The sequence below is a fragment of the Puntigrus tetrazona genome, chromosome 9 (assembly GCF_018831695.1).
Source record: "Puntigrus tetrazona isolate hp1 chromosome 9, ASM1883169v1, whole genome shotgun sequence".
Taxonomy (NCBI): Eukaryota; Metazoa; Chordata; class Actinopteri; order Cypriniformes; family Cyprinidae; genus Puntigrus; species Puntigrus tetrazona.
In genome coordinates this window covers 2,653,363-2,677,313 of record NC_056707.1, presented here as the reverse complement: position 1 = coordinate 2,677,313, position 23,951 = coordinate 2,653,363, and the positions used below count along the sequence as shown (strand labels likewise).

Genomic DNA, 23,951 nt, shown 5'->3' with positions numbered 1-23,951 from the left:
TAAACTCACCATAGATCAAAGAAATAATTTATTCGCTTGGTTGAATAATCTTGGAAATAAACATTTTATAATTTTCAATTTGTAATGTTTATTAAATTGTCAAATATACATTTAGTCCCATTAAACGTAATTTACTATCTTATATGACACTCATGTCTGGTTCTTGCTATAAAGACAGGCTTATGATGTTTGCAGATTTGGCTGCTTTTAGCTTTACCTTGGAGTCAGTTCACCCCCTCTGCCTATGGCCTCTCCTTTAACAGTTAACCAGAAGAGAAGTGGAAGTGAATTTTAAATCTACGGATATAAAAATGTGTGTAAGTATTACATTTACTGTACATAATGCTGCTTGCATAGTAAAAATGACCTGTTTGAGAGGCTGACTTTTGCAATGATTAGATAAATAGCACTGAACAGACAATAAGGGTTTATTTCAGACTAGCTTATTATACTCATCCGACTTGGTCTTTAACCCGGTTTGACGCTTTGATGCAACTAATATTTGTTATTTTCTTGTCACCTCTCAGTGGGATGACGTCTCAGAGTGTGTCCTGTCACACGCCCTGCCCCATCTCCTGTGTCCCTCTCATCTGCCCATCTGAGGTGTCCTGACGTGACAGCAGGGGCTCATGAGACGCTCAGTGTACTGTAAGGTGGTGCTGACCACCTCTGGTCTGGGTGCTAGTGGGCGTCTTCCTGCTGCTCTACTTCAGTGAGTGCAACAAATGTGACAACAAGAAGGACCACTACTCCTGCCTGCGCTCAGAGGTGAGTCTGACCGTTGAACAGAACGCAGAGTTTTATTATCTACCTGCAGGGGATGCCACCACATTTTCCATCTATTGCACCTGTGCAGATGCGATGGCCTTGTGGGCAGCGTGCTGACAAATACTGCCAGTGTGCTTCAAAAATATGGGTGTATTTGTTCATAAAATGACTTGTCATTGTTTTCTGATGGTGAAATCTCCTGAAGTGTGCTCACCAGCTGCTCATTTCTTACTGCCCCAATCCCAGCACTATCAGATGCTTGTCCTCACTTCAACACCATGTCTGGTAAACAGGTTTAACTCTTACCGTAAGCAGCTTTCAGGTTTAGATGCGGTCCACCAATAACCATAATCACAGTCTTGCTCTAAACCTTTATAGCGCAAGTTACATCAAAAGCCTCGTTATGAATGTAGATTCTGTGGTCTGCTTGTTGCCTCTAATAAAGTGGACAAACAGGAAGCTGTGTCTGTCTGAAATACAATCTGTATCCATGCATTCGGGATTTAATAATGGCAGGAAAGCTGTTAGGGTATTAAACAGTCAGATGAGGTCTAAGCAGCCACGCAGTGCTGAAAGAGCGAGCTTAGAAGCACTGCAGTCTGTCGGAGGCTATTTACGCTAGATCGTTTTTTTTTATGAGGTCGAGTCACTTTGAAGATCTTTTCTCTTATTGAGGTTATGGGCAGTGATTAGCTCAGCCCTGACGACGAGGGGGTTATCTAAAGGTTGAGGACCTAATACAGAACTTCTGAAGTTAAGCTTTCAAAAGAGAATTTTTTATAACTCAGTAGTGCAAATATGCAGGCATGTACCAACTTGCACCAAAATGATTTTGGCTTGATAATTATGATCTTTATCTCTTTGCGGATGTTTTATTGCATATTGCTCTCCTTACTAGTTAGATATAACAAAATTGAACTTTATTGGCAAGCAAATATCTTTGATATAAATGTAATCGGCACAGTATGTCGATCTTCTAATATGAATCTTTCTCTATTTTGCCTAGTGTAATACACGGGAATAAGAATTGAACTTCCTCTAGCAATAGTTTATGCTATTCATAATGCGGAATATTGTGTAAACAAACAAACAGACAAATAAACAAATGAGCAAATGACACAATTAGGGTTGTTAGCAAGGACATATGTTTTATTCTGACATTAGTGGTATATTAGAATAACATCTAAACAAGTATAGACCCCCACTTTATTCAGGAATGGACTTTAAGGTTAACATTAAGTCCCTAAGGTGACTAATAATGACTAGGACTAGGCAGTTTAAAACTTAATTTTAATTTTATTTTGTCTAAAGTGCAGTTATCTACATCTCTCATACATCAACATCATACATCTCACACCCTATAATCCAACCAGAAACATAAACTAAACACTTATTTTATTATTAATTAGCAGTAAATTAAGTTTGAGTTTATCGAGGCAGAAGTTGTAGTTAATAGTTAATACTGACGTTTGGTCCCCCAACTAAAATGTTATCAGCATCGCAGTCCCCATTAATACGAGGCTGCTATATAGGGGTCTTAAATGATTTAGCCTGTTTGGATATTCTAGGTCAGGGGTCATCATATTTGTTCCCGGAGAGCTGGTGTCTTGCAGAGTTTCAAGGATGTTTCAAGTACACAAAGACCTTGATTAGCTGCTTCAGGTGTTTGATTAGGACAATGACCCTCCTGGACTGAACCTGGTGACCCCTGTTCTAGGCATTTGTTTACTGGCTCAAGACAAACAGCATCCCAAGTTCAACCCATTAATGCCCGGAGCGTCATTTTTGCAAAATTGTATGTTGCTATGTGTGACACGTTCAAAGTATAACATCCTGTGAGCAGAGAGAAAAGTGAGTTTACTTTATCAAAAATAGATTAACGTGAATCTGCCAATGTTTTGCTTTGTGTAACTAAAATAGATTCAGTTTACTTCAGTCCGCATCCCATCACCACACAAAATTCAGTCTACTGGAGACAGATCTTCAAATATCTTATCCAGGAAAGATCATTTTGCTTTTAGTCTGTTCATAACCTGTGGTTTATTTTTAGCTTTACTATGTAGCCGATTTTTCTGTTGTTCTTTATTGAATGGCTGTAGTAGATGTATCACTTAAACTGCCACCTTAAAGAGAGCACAGAGACTGTTTCAAATATGATCTTATTGCTAAATAAATAAAGTACTGGGATCAATGCAGAAATGCCTGCTTCTCCATCTTAATTGCCACATCATTAAGTATACATCACCCTCTTCCCAGACTGCTGTTTAAACTGATGATGCAACAGCTTTACATTCTAATAAAACCAAAGAAACGGTGCCTAATGGACATCAATTATTTAATGCTCTTTCATACATCCTTATGAATAACTGCAGGGAATCTCTTTAAAAAGGTCAGATAGTCTCCATTCGAAACATAATGAATGTCTACATCGCCTGCATTTTTTCTAAGGCAGTATCAGAAAGTATTTGGACTAGTCACACAATTATTGCCAAGACCTTTTCTCAAATTTGTAGTCTGTGCTAATTACTGAAATCCATGGTGAGTTTGCAGATTTCAGTCTGAGTTTGCAGATTTCACCAAAAAAATAAATGTATTAAAAATAAATAAATAAATAAATCACGTAATGTGTGATGGGTAAAGTCTGATTTTGAGTACATTCAGCCAGAAGAGTTCAAACATGTTTTGAAATTATTTTAAAATCATGCCAGCCCTCATTCGTAATGATCATCCCAATATATCAAAAGCATCACAAACCAATGCTGGGTCACAAACAATCAATTCTGTGTGGAAAATCTTAAAGGGGTAATATGATGCAATTTCAAGTTCTCCTCTTTTTGTTACAAGCTGTTAGTACATAGGTAAGTTGCAAAGACTAAAGTCTCAAAACCAAAAATATTCTTCATAAAAGTTATGACTTGTCCAGACCCCCCTACACATCCCTACTTTTCTGCATCACAGAGTGGGTTTTGTTTTATACCACTGGCCAATGATTTTTCAGGGAACGTACATTTCAGTGCACTGGGATCTGGTGCTTGAGATGGCCCTTAAAATGGTTGACTCCTGATCAGCGCACTGACTACTGAACAAGGGAGCTGATTGGGAAACACTCTATTTTTTTTATTAACATATTACTAGAACCATAGCCATTTATTAGTAGTAATTAAGCACATAATAATAACTTATTCTACATGACCTTATTAAACATCTCTAAACCTACCCAATACCTAAACTTAACAACTACCTTACTTACTTTATAAACAGCAAATTAAGAATTTATTGAGAATAAAGTGTTTGATACATGATGTTTTAAAATCTGTTTCTGCTTTTTAACAGTTGTGCAGTTGTATTCCAGCGTTAACCTTAATTTGAACACTTTATTGACTTGGAACTATAACTTTCTTCAACTATGTCTGATATCTTGGATTACTTAGAGTGTTTATTATTACATTGTACATTGTACATAGTTTTTTCCACAAAGGCTACAGACGTTACCGCCTTTGCATTTGTCTAAAACGGTGGCTTTCGCATGGCGGGATTGTGTACTGCTCATGGAGCCAGCTCAGTAGGTTTTGGAACAGAATGATAGTGTCCATAATGGCACAATGCTTCCAGATTTATTTCAATGACATGATATTATGGGCTGTCCTTGTGCCCAAATGGATGCTATTTTTGGATTAAGCAGCTAAGTAAGACAGCAGTGCGTGAGGGTATATCAAATCCCCTGGTTCTGCTTTGAAATACTGTGAAGGTTGAAGAGGGACGTTAAGAAGCAGTGCTGCAGAGTTTCATTCTTGCTGTTATTGTCAGAGACCCGATGAGTTGCTCTTCGTCATACTGCAGTCACAGCACTCCCCATTATATTGGAGTGTTTTGCTGCGCGGTTTATGTGCAGTTCTCTGTCGTAAAGCAGGGTGATTTTTGCATAAAACTGTCCATGCAGACCTCCAGGTTTTAACTGAGAATGTCATCAAATCAGACAGGCCGTTAATGTGGCCTGTGATTGGCTGTGAATTGTTTGGATTGAACCCTCTTAACCTGGTCAGCTGCGTATGGATCTATGGTTCTGGGAGGGCTGAGAATATTGCTTTATAGAAGGAGACGGTAATAAATATAGGTGACAGAGAAAAGCCTCTAATAATATGGTAGAACATAAATCACTTAGAATGTATCCTAGTAGTTTTACAAAGGAAAATCATGACTTTGTATATGCTGGTGGCTTAACTGATCATTTGTTCATCATGTGTTTAGTTTTATAAATGCTATTCCCTAGTAATCCGATGGAGGGCATTCTGTAGAAGCTTGATCTTGAGGTGATTCTTTAATTTTCTAGTCCTTGCAGACATGCGCTACTTTAGAGTTATTAAAGAGCATCTTCAGTACCGATAATGACAAACATGAGCTCAACCCTATAAAGCCTACTGTATTATATTTGAAAGATGATCAAAACAAACAAACATGATTGAAACCATGCAGAAACATATGCTGTACATCTTTTTCTACATGCCTTCTGTTGACTTGCCTGGATTAACAGTTTTGACATGTTAACAAATGCAATGCCTTTTACTATAATTTCTACAAAAAACATTCAGGTAGTGATACACGTGTCTTTTTACGGTGAGATTTTTTCATAGGAATAATTTAAATATTATTACTAATATATAACGTTAAACATAGAAGCAACGTCATAGGTTTATTAAACTTTTAAACATTAGAGCTTTAAACAGAAGTATTTATATATTATATTACATTTTTGGCCATATAAATACCAACATTTGCATCATATTATATATTTTGCTCACTTTGTGCCTCTGAATTATACTGAAGTGTTTTTGTTTCTTATATCATACTATATAAAAGCCTGATGTATCAAATATGATACAACAAAACGCGTAGACTATGCTTTTAGCAATTATTACAATATACAGCTTTACAGCCCATTGTTTCTGTGTCATTTCTAAAAGATATCAGATGAGAGTATAGTAATGTAACTCATTTTATGGTTACTGATGAGGAGTAACAAAACTCATGATCAAAAAATGTTGAGTGTGTTTTTCTGAAAGTGTTTCTGTTGATTTGTTTGCTGTCCTTGTAGTCTCTGTTTGATAACAGTGTTAAGTCAGATTTCAAGGACAGAAAGCGTCCGTGTTGACAGATCCTATAACATGGATCAATGGTTCAGAACACTGCTGTCAGTTTTACCTGCAGCAGAGACACTGAAAATCTGCTTTGTGTTCAGTTTAAACCCCACTATATAGATATATGAGTCAAATGGACAGTTGTAACCAAGCTTATACATTTTGATTTGTTATATTATTGTTCATTTTAATAAATAGTATTCATATTAACTTGTGTATTCATTTGAATTATTATTATAGTTACTTTACTTTGTAGCCTCTTCATCTTATATGTATCATGATTGTTTTTGCAACCAATTTTATTTCCATATGTGACCTCGGGCTACAAATCCAGTCATAAGGAACAAAGGTTTTGAAAATGGCATTTATACATAGCCAAATAAATGAGCTTATGGTTTTCTAGGATGGAGTAATATTTGGTTGAGATACAACAGTATGAAAATCGTTATTCTGAGGGTGCAAAAAAACCCATAGGAAATGAATATTGCTAATCAACTGATTTGATTGAAAAAAAAATCTTTTGGAGGTTATTGTTTTAGAACGTATTATTGACTTCAAATATACTATATACTATATATATATATATATATATATATATATATATATATATATATATATATATATATATATATATATATATATATATATATAAGACTCCAGGGTCACATATGTGAAGTAAACTGTAAATATTACTGTCCAAGTGAAAAGGGATTCTCACAAAGTAAATAATGAAAGGTAGGATTCATTTTAAAAACTGGGAATTAATTGCATGACTGAAAATGAATGTGCATCAGTTTGCAATGTTAGCTGAAATAGAAAGTGCAGTTTCAGAGGCAGAGCAATACATTTTGATTTCATTTTATCTATTAAAAAAGTGCATATTTAATATGAAGATGAAAATACTGTAGACCAAATTTTTATTATGATTATTGCATTACATCTTTTTAGATATCATAGCTGACACTTTTCTAACAAACCGACATGAAAGGAGTTAAATAAATAAATACATGGGCACATGTTTTGGCCAGGATACTGAGCACTTGGTAATAAATAATTGACACCGACTGCCGTCCTGCTTTCTGTGTTCCAGCGGTGATGTCCCGCACCCATGAGGCACCAGGTGAAATGGGGAAGGCTGTGGTAATTCCCAAAGAAGAGCAGGAGAAGATGAAAGAGCTCTTTAAAATCAATCAGTTCAACCTTATGGCCAGTGACATGATCGCGCTCAACAGGAGTCTGCCAGATGTCCGGCTGGACGGGTGAGCGTGTGTGTGTTTGTGCAGACAAATGCTCCATGATTAACGACACTAATCGCAGGATCCAATCAGCTGCCACAACGATCTCAACAACACAAATCAGCATTCATTAGGAAGACGATGACTTTTAATGTTTCTTTTTTTAATAAGCAATAATTGGTTATTGGTTATTGGTTTTGTGGCTACTTGCATTTGCTGTAATTATGGAATGGATAGAAATTGATGCCCCACTACTTTATTTAAATTCAAAACTCAAATTTGCCTCAAGGACTTTCTACAACGACACATTTTCAGTGTAAATGTTATTTTTCTAATTAATTTTTCTTTCCGAAAAGTGACTCAGCTTGCATCTGAATCAGAATAAAAGCAGCAGGCCAAAGATGTTTGGGGATCACACACTTGAGCAGTTTCAGAGAGAGATGTTTGTATTTCCTAACTCTCGTGGATGCAGTATGGTATTTGCCGTTGCAGTGGTACAAGTTTTGTGGTTTTGAACAGACAAGTTTGAAAGCTAGCAGTTATTCTAAGACAAACGGGCGAGGCTGTGAATCGACAATTAGTTAGTTGTGTTAATTCTAGCTGACCTAAATTTTTAGATGAATATTAACCACAATTGCATAAGCCCGGCACATGCTTTATTATGCGGTCACGTAATGAGGCAAACTGTGGATATTTTCTTATCAGTATGTACATTCAATACACCAAGAGCATCTGTTCATCAAAAATAAAAATAAAGCAACTTTGCACAAGAATAGGTGATAAATATACTTTTTATTTAACGTTCTCATTATTATTACGTGAAAGCTCCAGTTTTCATCCTCTGTCTCAGTGGAGCAAATAAGGTCTTTGTTTATGGAATCTAAAGAACCATTCAAGTTACATAATGAAATCCCAGAGAGCTGTTAGAGCAAAACATGCCACATTCATCTGGTGTGTTTGAGTTATGCCACCATTCAGCACACTCAAGGCCATCACCCACATACAGTGATGGATGTTTCTCTTGGAATAAACATTTGCTCAACATTTTACCAGAGTCTTTTAATCTCAGTAGTTTGTGTGACAGCTAAATGCTCCAAGAACTTAAAGAACTCCACAGTAAAAAACAATGAGATTTTTACATTCTCTTAAGAACATGTCAGTGATGTTCATCTGTGCTAAACTCACCACCAAAATGTTATACCTAGGATGTTGAAATAGGTTGGCTATGATATTCTGAATGGTGATTATTGTTATTTGTTATTATGCGTTGATCGATTATGTGTTAGGTGATAAGGATATCCTGGTCCATGTGCGCTTCTTACCAGTCGAAATGAATGTTGAACAGTAGAATTGTTAAAAATGTCTCTTACAAAAGTAGCCAAGAAGCTGCATGATTTGGGGTATCATTTAAGCCCATTCCACAGTTATGTTTAAATTTAGAACTTTGAGGTTTTGGGATTGTTCACGTCACTAATTACAGCTATGAGCAAAATTACGTTTCCCCATAGCAAAAACTACTAATGAGTATTTTAGAATGAATGAACGATGGAATGAAGCAAGGAAAGAAAACAACTTGGGGTGAGAATGAATACATTTGTCTCCCAAAGGAATAACACTGGTTTAACATTGCAGTAAAATAACCCATTCTGTCCCATTCCCTCAATGCTTACAGCCAAAATCCCCCGTTGTTCGCAGTTGGGTGATATTCATAGATAGATGCTGCGTGCCGTCATCTGTAATCTGCCTCGAGTTTGTGCCCTTCTGCCCCCATCCTGTCTGTGCACACAAAGAGAAGCAGAGCTATAAAACTATCCCCATATCTCTTTTCATTCCCTCAGCCATTCTCGCGGATTTTTAGCGCGCTCGTTGTCCTGTGCAGCTTCATGCTTTATTTAAGCTCTCTTGGTGACTCTCAGCTGCTAGCTATCTATAATATAAAAATCACCTCAATCTAAGGATTTGCATTGAAATTAATACAAATAGTCTGAATGACAGAAATAGACATGTGTCAGTTTTAGGCACTAAATTTTGATTGGCTGATAGCGCCTACATGCTTTTTTAATGTAGCCCTATTAAAGGGTATGTTAGGATGCCCACTAAAGCAGACGCATACCAATTTTCAACTTAATGGATCGTATAATTTTTGTTAAATTACTTTAGCACCCCCAATGCTGAAGATGGTGTGTATCCCTAAATTGTCTTCTTGTTTGTGCATGTATCAAATAACTTAATATCTTAATAGCAGGAAATAGATTGATTTTTATTGCTTCAAGCTTTAATCAAGAAGAATGTAATTGCTGAAGAGATGATTTTATGCTTGTATGGTTGAATCAATGTTTAAAAGTAAGTATCAGAGGTCAACAATTATTCAGTGTTATATTAATGATCAAACTGGAAACATTTTGTCTTGAAAACTGTCCTTAAAATGAGGCCATAGCGATGTTTTAAATTACACACATACATGAAGTAAACCCACAATATATACCATATAGCAAATTTCAGGTACTTGATTATTCATTTTGTTGCAGAGTATACACAAGTTGGATATGTAGTACATCAGGTTTAATCAAGATATACTTTATTTCAGATTTTAGTACAAAATATAATCTGTATTATATGCCTATAGCTATAATTTGCTAAATGTGTCTATACATGCATTTTATTAAGATATTATGATATAAGTAAAGGATAATGTACATCAAACCAGTGGTTATTATGGAATTAGTCTTAGCCTCAGATATCACGACCAGGGAACTTAAACATCTGATGCACAGGGCATACAAAGTGGAAATACTGAATAGAGGAGGGGTGTGTTTAAGGGTATTCTGCCCAAGACTGACATCGTTAGAAAAGGAGCACCATTGCTTTGTTCAGATTTTGATTAAATATTACCAAGACATTTTTTTCAGCAGATTAACTTTCACAGATGAATTGTTCATAAATAAAGTCCATTTTTATTTCACGCTGACTTTAAATCATCACAAAGGCCAGCAGCTGCATTATGAAGTGAGAGAGCGGGTCTGCGATACCAGGTTGGCATAATTAAATATCGATTCGTGTCATATTTTAGCTGTCAACCAAACACCAGAGGTGGGAAATTCAGGGGCAAAGAGTAAAAGTCCCGCCATATTTTTTGTTCCATCCATTAACTCAGCAGCTCATTTTACTAAAGCAGGAACCAAGTCATTCCCTGTTTCCCAGTGTTCATACTATCCACCCTAAATAGTATGTGAGATTAAAATAAGTACGTCCCGAAGCATAGAACGTTAAAAAGAGTATGCCAAAATCCATCCCTGGATGGCTGACTATTTTAGGTAAATTTTTAAAGTGTGGATCCGTGCACACTGTAATGGCTCTAACGGCAAGTCTTGAGTAAAATCCCAAGTCCTTAAACTGTTAAAGTTAATAAGATAATTAAGTGACTTAATTAAATGATGATTGTTAATTAGAGATGAACACCTGCTGTTATAAAGAGTAACGGAGATTCTGTGTGATATAAAATTTGTACTCCAGTGTTGTTTAGACACACACAAACATCAAGAACCAGCACATAAATACCTAACAATGGTGACAACCAACAAAATGCTTCATGCTGAAATCATGCAATGCAGTTCGAATAATTAATGTCACCGCTATTGAGGATCGTATGATAAATGTTCATGTCTAAAAACCTAATCCTAAACAAAATTTTGGTTTCAGTATCGACACATTACAATGAGACATACTTAATAGTCAAATGTATTTAATAAACCAAATAGAGAAATACTAAAACCAGAGAGATTTAAAGCAATAACATTCAACCATCATAATTTATCAATGAATTAATCTGCTACTTCTAGGTTTGCTGTGAAGCAATTGCTTAAAAGCAAACGTCTTTGAATTATCATAATGTTTAAAAGTCCAACAACACTGACCACAGTTATGGTGACTGTTTTCTTTTGTCTTTGTTTTTCTTCAAGTTGATTTCATCCAAGGCTGAGGCTGAAGTCAGCTGTGCTTGTTTTTCTCTTTTCTTCAGTGATGTTAACTGTTAACAGCAGGTGTTCATGCTAATGAACTAATCATCATTTGATTATCTCATTAACTTTAACTCTTCGAGGACTTGGAACATGATTTGAGACTTGCTTGTGACTTAAAATGAATCACTCAGCTGCTGTTTATGGGTGAAACTAAAATATGGCTAGATTTCCACCTCTGTCAAACACAAAGCATTCACAAAAAAAAAAATGTTCCCAGAAAGCAAATAGCGCTGACTGCAGTTACCCCGACAAGCCTGTATTAATAGTTTTTGCCAGTTTTTATCAGAGAGTAACATACCTCAGAATGTGGTGACTGACCAATCAGAATAGAGTATTCCACGGATCCATCTAATACTAAACATTAGCATCGGGGTTCTCTGCGAAGCTACTTTGAAAGAATGTGCATTGTGAAAAGCCCTGCAAAGAAACTTGACTCGATACTTGACTCAATATGTCTAAAAAGTTTGTCTTTGAACTTATTTAACTTGTTTTGTCTTATTAACCTTTGTGTGTGTTCCTCAGCTGTAAAACCAAGACATACCCGATGACCTTCCAAACACCAGCATTGTGATCGTGTTTCATAATGAAGCCTGGAGTACACTTTTGAGAACCATACATAGTGTGCCATAAATCGCTCGCCCAGACATCTACTGCTCGAGATTCTGCTGGTGGATGATGCCAGCGAGAGAGGTCATAATCACAGCCATTAATTAGTTTATTAACTGATCAATTATGTTTTACATGTTGAGTTATTATGAGTACCACTATATTGGTCAATGGCAGAAAATCCTCAGTGTCATCGTTTATGTAAATGTTGACGTTTAGGCTATTTAGTCCATTAATGTGAACCTAGACCACAAAACCAGTCATAAGGGTCCAGCCAATTTTTCACATAATAAATGAAACTACATGAAAAATCTGGAATCTGAGGATGCAAAAAAATCTAATTTAAACACTTTTAAAGTTGTCCAGTTTTTAGCAATGCATTTTTGAGTTTTTAATACGCTTACGCTAAAGAGATGTACATGTCTTTAGATAGATGTTTACTTAATATCCTAATGATTTTTAGCATAAAAAAAAAAATCATTTTGACACAGACAATGTATTGTTGGCAATTGCTACTGAAATATACACTGATTTACTTATGTCTGGTTTTGTGCTCCAGGGTCACAAATTTCACTCAGCTTCTTAGAGACTTGAGTGAAGAAACATTAAAATGTGTGTAATATGGAGCTATCCACCATAATTTCATTTCTGTAGATGACCTTTGCGTCCACTGATTGATTGCAGATTTTCTAAAGAAAAAATTAGAGGACCATGTTGCGACTCTGGAGGTTCCAGTACGTATTTTAAGGATGGAGCAGCGATCCGGCTTGATTCGAGCACGACTAAGAGGAGCAGCTGCCACGCGAGGACAGGTCATCACCTTCCTGGATGCCCACTGTGAGTGCACTTCAGGGTGGCTGGAGCCGCTGCTTTCCCGGATCAAAGAGGACAGGTGAGTGTACTTGACTCTGTACAGACAGTATATTCCTGAGACCCAAACTTTACATCCTTGGATGTACTGTAGAAAAATGGTTCTCAGCTTCTTTGAATCCAAGGCACTCTGTTGTCAAAGACAATATTCCAAGACCCTTAATATACTCTTAATATTTTTAAGTTGCTGAGGTTAGACAAAAATACACTGCGTGGGTCAAAATTACATATTTTAGTTTTCTGTCAAAAATTATTAGTACATTAAGTACTGGTACCATAATACCATAATTATATTATATCAAAAATAATATATTGCTAAGAACTTCATTTGGACTACTTTAAATGTGTTTTTTTTTTGCAACCTTTAAATTTCGAATAGTTTTCAAATCTTGGACAAATATTATACAATATATCAATGGAACGCTTATTATTCAGTGTTCAGATGATGTATACATTTCAATTTCGAAAAATGCACACTTATGACTGGTTTTATGGTCCAGGGTCACATTTTATTTACTCAAGGAGTGGCACTATATCAAAAACAAAAACCCCATGATTTCAGACCTTTGATTAGCATTTATTTAATTTTGATTTTTCCAGTCATTTAGGATTATAGGAATAAATTCACTATAAACCAAGGCTTCTTGGGTCTTACTGCTTCATTAAATAATTTAAAGCCATCTTCCAGCTCTAGTGGGTCACAATCTCTTGGATTAGAGAAAAAAATGCATTACTACGAAAGAGAAGTGGTGATGTTGCCTATGGCTTAATGAGTACATAAATAAAGTAATGTATAAATAGATAAATTGTCCGAGTAAATGATTGGGTGCTTAGGTGAAAGTCCATTAACAATTACATATTTACCTTGCTTTGTGTGCTTACCTACTAGCTGCTTTAGTTCATGGTCTCTCACAGTATAATCCTGTTACCCATCAGTAAGTGTGACGTGTCCTCCATTTGTAAAATGATCTTTATTACGTTCACACAGATTCAGGTACAGAAGGCAGATTCAGAATTACATTACTGGGGATATCTTGTTACTTGTTACAAGCACACTCATATTCGTTCATGCTCAGGTGCTTTGATACAGGAAACCTATTTTTGAGAGCATGCGCTTTTGTGCTGCCTGCTGTAAAGGTTTTAACTCCCGTCTAGGCTGAATCGCAAAGCAGTGATACATAAGTTGCTTATTTGGGTGTATAGCATTATGCAGTGCGTGTATCGGGTTTGCATCGATCAGAATTGGTCTAGTTGTGCTAAAGCTGGAGGTGAATATCCAAATAACATTCTGGAAGCATGTTGCAATGTGGACTGTTTCTATTTGGAAATGTGTCTCGGCCTTTTCTGTTACACAAAGGATAATGTCTAGTCAGATGGGCATTATTGCAGAATAAACCCGTGCAGACAGACCTGATGCAAAGTCATTCTGAGCCGTCAAAACTATAGCTAAACTGTCTGGTTTAAACCCGAATTTCATCTACATCCATCATCTTAGGGTGGTGTGACCATTCTGAGCCATTCAGTCACACTTTATTTTGAGGTTTAATTCTCACTGTTAACAAACCATTAATTACAAGTTTTACCTCAATAACCTGCTAATTGGCTGCTTATTAGTAAGGTATGGTCATAAAGAATATGTGCTTTATAAGTACTAATAAGCAGCCAATATTATTAATTTTGCAGTAAAATGAGGAAGGGAGGAAGGGAGGTTTTCTAACTATTCTTTTTCTCCTCCATTTTTGCAGCTTTCTTACGCTATTTTGTAATTTGATATTTTAAAAATAGATGCAATTCTTGTCAAAATACCTATTTCCACAGCAGCACTGGGCTGAAGGTGAAAGGGTTATTTGTGTTTGTCATTCTAGGAGGGCTGTGGTCTGTCCGATCATTGATGTCATCAGTGATGAGACATTCGAGTACATGGCCGGCTCAGATATGACCTATGGGGGATTCAACTGGAAGCTCAACTTCAGATGGTATCCAGTTCCTCAGAGAGAGATGGACCGACGCAAGGGGGACAGAACCCTTCCTGTTAGGTAATACACTGTAAAGCGTTTTATTTAAATAATGTTTGATTTGTCTTAATTGAGCAGACAGCATGTATTGTAGGTGGCACGATGGTTTAGCTGTTGTCAGTTACATTATTATTAGGATGTGAATCTAAAATCTGATATCGTTAACTCTTTAAACCAGTTCTTTCATTATCCTGAGGGTTTTTATAAAGAAATGTTAAATATATTACAAATGGCCTGCAATAAACCTGTATGTCGTTTTACACAGTTACATTTTTATTACAACTCACATATGTAACCAAAATAACAAGAACAAAACATTTAGTCATGCATGAGATCAGCAGTCTGCTGATGACAGCTCATCATTGGCTTGTTTAATGAGAAAAGCAATGACAGTTGTGAAGAAAGTCTGTCATTTTTCTGTACTCTCTAAAATGTAGTATCTACATTAGGACATAAACAACAATATGAGCTATGCAATTTAAAAATATACATATGTATACATGCATGCACTGTCATAAAAAAAAAAAAAAAAAAAAAAAAATATATATATATATATATATATATATATATATATACACACAATTTTTTATATATATATATGTGCACATTTACTGTATATATAGATTACTCACACATACAGAATATATTTGGAAAATAAAAATATTTGCATGTATTTCCATTGCGTCTATACGTCATATTATTAGTCATTTGATTGATATGTATTGATTTGATCCTTATCAATGTATCATTACACCCTTATAAAGAAAGTTATTGATCAGAGGATTTTCTTAAACAGACTAGAGAGGTTCACATCACTTAACCTAGCTATTGATGGTGGGAACACATATATAGCATTCAGTATATACACCCTGTCAGATGAATTCATTCTAGTTTTGTTTTGAATCTTCTCCACAGAACTCCCACAATGGCAGGAGGTCTGTTCTCCATTGACAGAACTTATTTTGAAGAGATTGGCACCTATGATTCAGGCATGGATATATGGGGAGGGGAAAATCTTGAGATGTCTTTTAGGGTGAGTGATCCATTTGTTGATGATGTTCTGCAATACTATATTCATAAGTACATGCTGGATTTTATTTTTTTTATTTCAATTTTACGTGGATACGTTTTAAAGATCCTTGATGATTCTAATTGCATTTCCTTTGTATGTGTGTGAATAGATCTGGCAGTGTGGAGGATCTCTAGAGATAGTCACATGTTCTCATGTAGGCCACGTGTTCAGGAAGGCCACACCATACAGTTTCCCTGGTGGAACCGGTCAGGTGATCAACAAGAACAACAGGCGATTGGCTGAAGTCTGGATGGATGAGTTCAAAGATTTCTTCTACATCATCTCACCAGGTAACACTCTTCAGGAAATCAATAAATGACATTTCATTTACTGAGACGGACCATCATATTATCCCTGCAGTTTTAATTTTGGTTGCTTTGGATACTTTCAAGCATATTTCTTTAAACTAAATGTACAATATAGTGCAAAAGTTGAAATTGAGATTAACGCTGGTGAACTAGTGAATTCAGAGCAGGTAACCGTGTTCTCTCAGGTCTTCATTAGTGTCAGTGTGAGCTATGGCTGTCTTTACAGAGATGCAGAGGGTTTTCTATAAATAGCGCACTGATTTGCATCTGTGGTCATGGTTGCTTTGAGAGTCTGTGATTATCCTATCATTTGGCCTCCCGGACCCATTGCTGCGATCGGTTGTTTGTCTTCTATAATCCTGTAAAAATCCAGCCTTCCTCAAGCTTGTTCAGACAAGAGGGTATTGTAGCACACAAAATTTCTTCAACACACATCCGCTTATCTTACTTTTGCTTGCTTGCTTTACCTTCTCTTTCTTCCTCTCTCTCACTAGTGCATGCACACACACACACACACACACACACACACACACACACACAAAGAGCACCTATTTCAAAACATTCTATTTTAAAAGACTATACTCAAGTGTGAACTATAATTTTGAAAACGTTGAAAATGTATTTTATGTTTAGTTTCAGTTTATATTGAATAGTAGTTATTCAAGTGTTACTAACATCCTTCTAGAATAGTTGCTGTTTTTTGGATCGGTATTCAGTAATTGTAAACTTTTGAGGTTTTTGTAGGTTTTGATTAGTAATTACCTATTACTTCTTCTTTTAGAGGGAATTGGTAATGCTTAAATCATTACTAGTGGGTTACCATTATCTTAATTTTGGAATTACTTATTTATCATGCATAATTCACATTAATTGTGCAACTGTATACAGACGTTCTTAGGAGATCTCCGGGATATATAAAAACAGTAGTTTTTGTATAGCTAACAGTGAACTACTAACAGTGCTATTACTTACTAAATTGTTAATCAGAGTTTCTTGTTAGATAATTGTAGTTATTACAATGTTAATAGTGCATTAGTCACTTGTTCCTGCGTAGTTATTCATTAACGATTAAACAGTATTCTAAAGTTTTACCTAAGAAAATGTTACAGCTGTGCATTTTGAGACACTGACAAATAAAGATAGCAAGAGCAAGATATTTTATTTAAGTATGCATTTTAGTCTGGGACTTGCCTTAAGCCTTGTAAGGGTAAAAATATATTTTCTTTAAGCAAATAACTTTAAATAAAACAAATAACACTGCAGTTTATATTCTAGTCAACATGTGCTAGTACGTTAGTCAGTGTCTGAATGAGTGTCGCACTTGATGGTTCTTTATTGTTCATGACGCAACTATATGCAATCAATATGCAAACAATATGAAAACAAATGTTCAGGTTTAGTTACTATCACATCCTGAAATTAACATTTACCAAGCAAGGTTTAATAAGTGAATAAAACATAGTTAAGATCAAAGTTAAAAGTATAAGCTTGAATGAATGGATCAAATGCAGGCTTTTCCATGTAATAATAGATTTTGTAAAGGAATGGAAGCAGAGTGTCAAAAATAAATAAATCAATGCATAAGTTAGAGCTTTGTATTTATAATATAATATTAATATTTAATTTTTGAACACTGGTTAGGCACTTTGTTCTACCATTTCTTTCTGTTCTACAACGCTGTAAAAATTTATCATGGGCATGTTAAATACAAACCTTTAAAATAGGGTAGCTTTTACTTAAATAAATGAGTATAATGTTGGGTAAATTCAATCAATCAATCAATCAATCAATCAATAATTTTTATTTATATAGCGCTTTTAACAACACAGGTTGCATCAAAGCACTGTACAGTATAATGTAGAAGAGTACAATGACAAATTCTACTTTTTTTTTACTAACTGCTACACAAAACCCCCCCAAAAATAAGAAGTAATATATACCCAAAGATATTAGCTCTGGCACCTCGAAAGTGCACATAGCAAGCAAACACTGAATCAGTGTTTAAAAGAACTGATATGTCAGTGTTAATTGCATTGAATCGGCATCACTTTTGCAAATATTTCAACAAATCAGCATTACTGGGCTCTGAACGCATTGTACATTAATCTTAAGGCTTTCATTGTCACTAATAATGTGCTAAAATGCATTTGTTAACGCAATGAAAACTAAGATCAAATGATGGTGACTATTTTGAGTTTATTTAAATATTGTTGCAATTGTAACATTTTCGTATTTCGTATTCATAATTATTATAAATACTGATTTGGAAGATGAAATATTGCCTGCTAAAAAAAGAGTTATTATTACAATTTCTTTATAGGTAATTAACTGTGTAGTGTATTAAAAAACATTAGGCATGCTTTACCTATTTTCTTTTAGTTTGTCAGAGCTGTTCAATTTTGGTATTCTTTACCCAAATATATAATATAGAATCTACTCACGCAAATTCTTACCTCGATTTTATTGAGTATATTCTTTAGGTTTTTTTGGTTTTTTTTTACAGTGAACCTTTCCAGTGAATATTCTTCTACGAAAGACACTTTTCCTCTTATTCCTACCATGAAACATTAATATTTCATCCCCATTCAACTTAAACAGCCACTACAGGGCCACATCCCCCTAAAACGTTTTTACATCCATCTGTCTTGCTCATATTTGCTGATATGGACGTTTTGGTGACAGTCCGCAAGCGGTTCTGCTATTGTGCAGATCAGCGGGACAGATATTTCACCCTGATGAGAGATTTTCCATCTTTTATTCATGCCTGGCATTGTGCTAAGTGTCTGAGTTCTGCTCTGCCGCTCACGTATGCATGAACGTTCTGCTTTTTTATCTGCATCTCGCCCCTAGGGAGACCTGGGAAATGTAGTGCTATAGTGGGGTTAGAAAGCCTCAGTATCCTGTACAAGGACAATAATGAGATTAGCCTTTACTGAAACCTCTGTCAGTTCACTTGAGAGAGAAAGATTCAGGAGCAACTCTGTGGTAATGTAGAGCAAAGGAGGGGGATTGTTCCTGGAAAGGCATCCCAGTGGTGCTGTGTTGTGGTCTGCAGACTGAGGCGTGTGTGTGTGTGTGTGTGTGTAATGAATAAATAGTGTAGTCTGGTATGTCTAGAGTCAGAATGGCAGAAGCTGTTCTGGAGAGAAAGGTGAGTTTATTTCAATTGAAGAGATTTGGGGTGCAAAAGAAGGAAGTGTCAAATCTCACATATTTAAAGGAATAGTCTGTACCTCAAAGAAACTAAACATCACTCAAATTTAATAGAAAGATGTTTCTAATTTCTTATATTCAGCACTTGGAATACACAAGCAGATGTTTAAAACAATATTTACACTATTTGGTGTAAAAAAAGTCTTCTAGCATCTGTACTGTACATGACGCAATTCAGCTAAAATATTTTTTTATCTGAACCAAAACGTGCATTACATTTTTAAAAAGGAATCCTGAAGCCTGCAAGTAGAGGCTTTTTCATCCAAATGAAAAACAACACCAAAACAACACCACTTTAGACAAATTAAAAATATACTTGCCTACATTGGAGATTTTCCGACCATGCATTTTCACAAATTATTTAGGATTTATTGATTTATTTGCGTAGTACGGCATTAGTTGCATTTAAATGGTTTTCTGTATTCATTATCTGGCAACAGTATGCTACGTTGTTTTTGTGCTCGATTATAAGTTTAATGTCACACCTCAACTAACAGGCAAATTCTTATAGTAATATCAATAAGCAAATCCTTGCAGTCATTGTCTTGAATGGCTCAGATATTGAAAAGTACAGTGAGCTTATATGCATATATATGCAGAAATTGTAATGACGTTTGAGCTACAATAAAGATTTTCTGTGACTAACAACATGCACTTCATGCAGACTACGTGACGTTACGCTCATGATAAATATGTACATTTATAATACATACACACACACACACACACACACACACACACACACATATATATATATATATATATATATATATATATATATATATATATATATATATATATATATATATATATATAGAGAGAGAGAGAGAGAGAGAGAGAGAGAGAGAGAGAGAGAGAGGTTTTTTTTATCATCTTTGAGGTTTCAAGCAGCAGGAACATAATTTTTTTTCTGGGATGAAAGAATGTTGTATGTGTTTGAAACTGTGAAAGTAAGTGAAGGATTGTGACATTTTTGCATAAAATGTTCTTTTAAATGTGGACTGAACTCAGAGGGGAGAGATGGCACATAACTTAGACCCAGTGATCACATCTGAGAGCGGCTCTGCCCCAAGGCATCTACTATAACACACAAGATCATTTATCATCTGCACCACAGACAAAGAGAGACAGAGAGAGAAGAGGTCACAAAACACAGCAGCAAATATCAAGGCAGACAGAAAAAGAGAAAACGCTAGACTGAGGAAGAAATGCAGAAAGTCAACACTCAGCAGAAAGACGCAAACGCCTGACGCTTCAGCTGTCAGTGTGTGTGCTCTGATCGCCAAGGCCTCTGGGACGTCTGCAGCTCTGCGTGTGTGTGTGTGTGTGTGTCCGCGTTATACCCTCTCTGCAGTCATGAACACAGAAGAGACCACCCATCTAGATCATCCCAAAATGTAAATGCTTGTTCAATTTGAATTGAAACGAAAAATAGAGAATTAGAATTTGGTTGCTGATGGATTTGAATATGATTAAATATATACATGTATACATGCACAGTTTTACTGTGACACTGAAATAGGTTCTGGTATCCCTGCGACCTTCAAGAGGATAAGCGGGTTGGAGAATGAATGGGTGGATTTTTATTCCATCAATTTATTTAAATTAGGCATTTACTGATAAAAAGTAATGCTGAAGCTCCCTCTAGTGTCTGTAGTGAAGGACGCATTAGAGATTTTTCAATGAATACATGCCATTGCATTTTATTTGAGGCATATCATGTTAAAACAAACAAAAAACCATTTGGGGATATTTGGATTAACCATTCTTAACTCCTCCACCCTAATCAGTCTATCAATTAATCGATCAATCAATCAATCAATCAATCAAAATTTCAGCATACCTATTTCTAAATGTTTTTAATGGTGAAATAATCCATCATTATTAAATGTGTTTAAGCATCAATGTAAAAATTACATCAAACTATCTCTCTCTATATATATCCTATATTTTGTTTCCTTGGGTCATGTTTGTAGGTGGGTTATTTACATCTTTTCATTTAGCAGATGCTTTGATCCAAGTTTTTGCAAGTGACTTGCAAAAGAGGGCGGTGCATTCACATTTCACTGATTTGAAAGACCAGTATATGATTGATTGTGCGTCTTTCTCCAGGTGTGGTTCGGGTGGATTACGGCGATGTTTCTTCGCGGAAGGCTTTGAGAGAATCGCTGAAGTGTAAACCTTTCTCATGGTACCTGGAAAACATCTACCCCGACTCGCAGATCCCACGTAGATATTACTCACTTGGGGAGGTAAGAGTGTTTTCTTGTTCGGCATGGCCATTGAAAGAATTAATTGTTAATTCAGTTTGCCATTTTGCACACTAAATGTGTAGCTTTATGTGTGCGGTTACGCCAAGACCTTTGCAATGCAAAACAGACAATATTCATGCCCAGCCATTGTTGCAGTTCCACTGTTCCCTCAATGTCGTTTGCAGTAATTGTATTTAAAGCTTTTCACCAGTTCTCATACAACCCAAGGACAGTGTTGCAAAAAAAAAAAAAAGAGAAAAAGATGGCTTACACACAGTACTTGATTAAAAGAACACCGCATTATATAAAATCCTCAGACTTTGTCCTTTTATGTTATTAGATCAGAAACGTTGAGACAAATCAGTGTGTGGACAACATGGGCCGAAAAAGAGAATGAAAAGGTTGGCTTCTTCAACTGTCACGGAATGGGCGGCAACCAGGTAGGAAAGGATTTCTGTTTAGTTAACAAAAAATCTACTATTAAAAATCTAGCAAATCTACCACAGAATGCAAAACATTAGAACTAAAAATACATGTACTGAAATTGAAGCAAGTTCGTTAAACGAATGTTTGCCTTATAAAACGCTTTGTGCTTCGATGCAACCTGTGTTGTTAAATAAAAATGATTGAAAATGATTGAAACGCTAAAAAAGGTTCCTGCCTGCAACAGTAAACGGCGAGAGAATGTTCCAGACATGCCTCTCATCTAATGGATCTTAAGTGAAAACAGAGAATAACAGAGAATAGCATATCGTTCGCTGTATCATTTTTAACACCGTATATGATATTTTCTTACTCGCATACATCTCATCTCTCAGCATGAGAAAACGTCTGTTTCTCGTTTTAAAACAACCTGATTCAATGTAGCACAATATTGCAAGTGTCATTACAGTCTAAATTGATAAACATATGGACATATATAATCATACCTGAATCCAGGAATGGAACTAATCGTTTTTTATAAAACACAATAAAAGCATAAAACCATGATTGTTGACTTTTCTAAGAAATGGGGTTGTCTGTTTTTGCAAATAAAGTCTTTGTATATGGACAGTGCTCCGGGACTGAAACTTTAAAAGAATACAAATTCTGTGTTCATTGATTTGTGAAAAGAGATGAATTTGAAAATCGTAGGATTAGGGCTTATTTAATGACTTTAAGCTTGATAGCTGAATTTTTGGTTGAACTAATCCTTTTAATCCTTGCTAAATTGAAAGTGTTGAAATGTTAATTATATACGTAATTAAAGGTAAATATTAAATAAGTAAGTCATTTCCTGTTAGTTAATACGCGGTAATTAATTCACATCTGATTAATCGGTTTGCAGGTGTTCTCATATACGGCTGACAAAGAGATTCGAACCGATGACCTGTGTCTGGATGCATCGCGGCTTAATGGACCTGTTGTTATGCTGAAGTGCCACCACATGAAAGGAAACCAGATGTTTGAGTACGATGCAGAGGTACATATTACACAGAAAATATCACAATATCATATTTGCCCAGCGACAAAATCAATGCAATAAAAATATAAAATTACATAGCTTTGCTTACTAAAGAAGATTCTTCAAGGGGCCTGCTAGTACGCCTAAAAACAAAAGACAGAAAAATTGAAATAAAACTTATATATATTATATAGTATGACTATATGTTATATAGTTATGCTATTGTTATGGCTAATCTATGGCATACAGTATAATAAAGTGCACACGGTGCACAGTCCTTTAAAGTAGAAGAATGTTTGCCTTATAAGTGTACTTAATTTTATTTTATCAAGCTCAAAAAAGAGCAAATCTTTTTATGCAGTACATAAATCAAAGGTATAACAAAAGAAAAAATATTTTAAGATGTGAGACATGTAAAAATTTATCCAATTTTCACTTCTGTTACATTTAGGGGTGTATTTCCACCAGGAAAATGTACTGCTCCGGGCGAAATACAATGTTGATTATCTATTTTTGTGATTATTTATTTATGTGTACTGTATGAGGTGGTCTTTTACTCCACACAGACAGGTAAATAGGCTGTTTGAGCCTGACAAAGATCACATGGGCTCTCAGGGGACTTCTAACCTCAGAATGTTCAGAGAGAACCGAACATATATTTGTTTTAAATTAAAGTAAAAAAATTACATTTTGCCTTCCGAAAACATGGGTTATGGAAATCATGGCCATAGTTTATCCAGAAATTACATTTCGTCATTCGTGAAGTTCCGAATGTTGGTCACATGTATCATTATTATTTATATTTATATTTAAACTTGCAATGTCTTGATTGGTCATGTGACATCCAGTTTTATATTTATCCAGGTAATTATTTATATGGACACACTTGGTGACACTTTAATGTAAGGTACAATTCTTATTTATGATATATATATATATATATATATATATATAAATATAAGAGTTGAAGGTTCAGAATGCAAGGTCTTTTTAATGAGCAGTCAAAACAGTGTG

The 23,951-nt window shown here is 35.4% G+C and overlaps 1 pseudogene; it reads left to right on the top strand.

Moving 5' to 3' along the window:
• Positions 1-629: 629 nt before the first annotated feature.
• LOC122351159 overlaps positions 630-23,951 on the top strand; it is a 35,009-nt pseudogene continuing 11,687 nt past the window's right edge.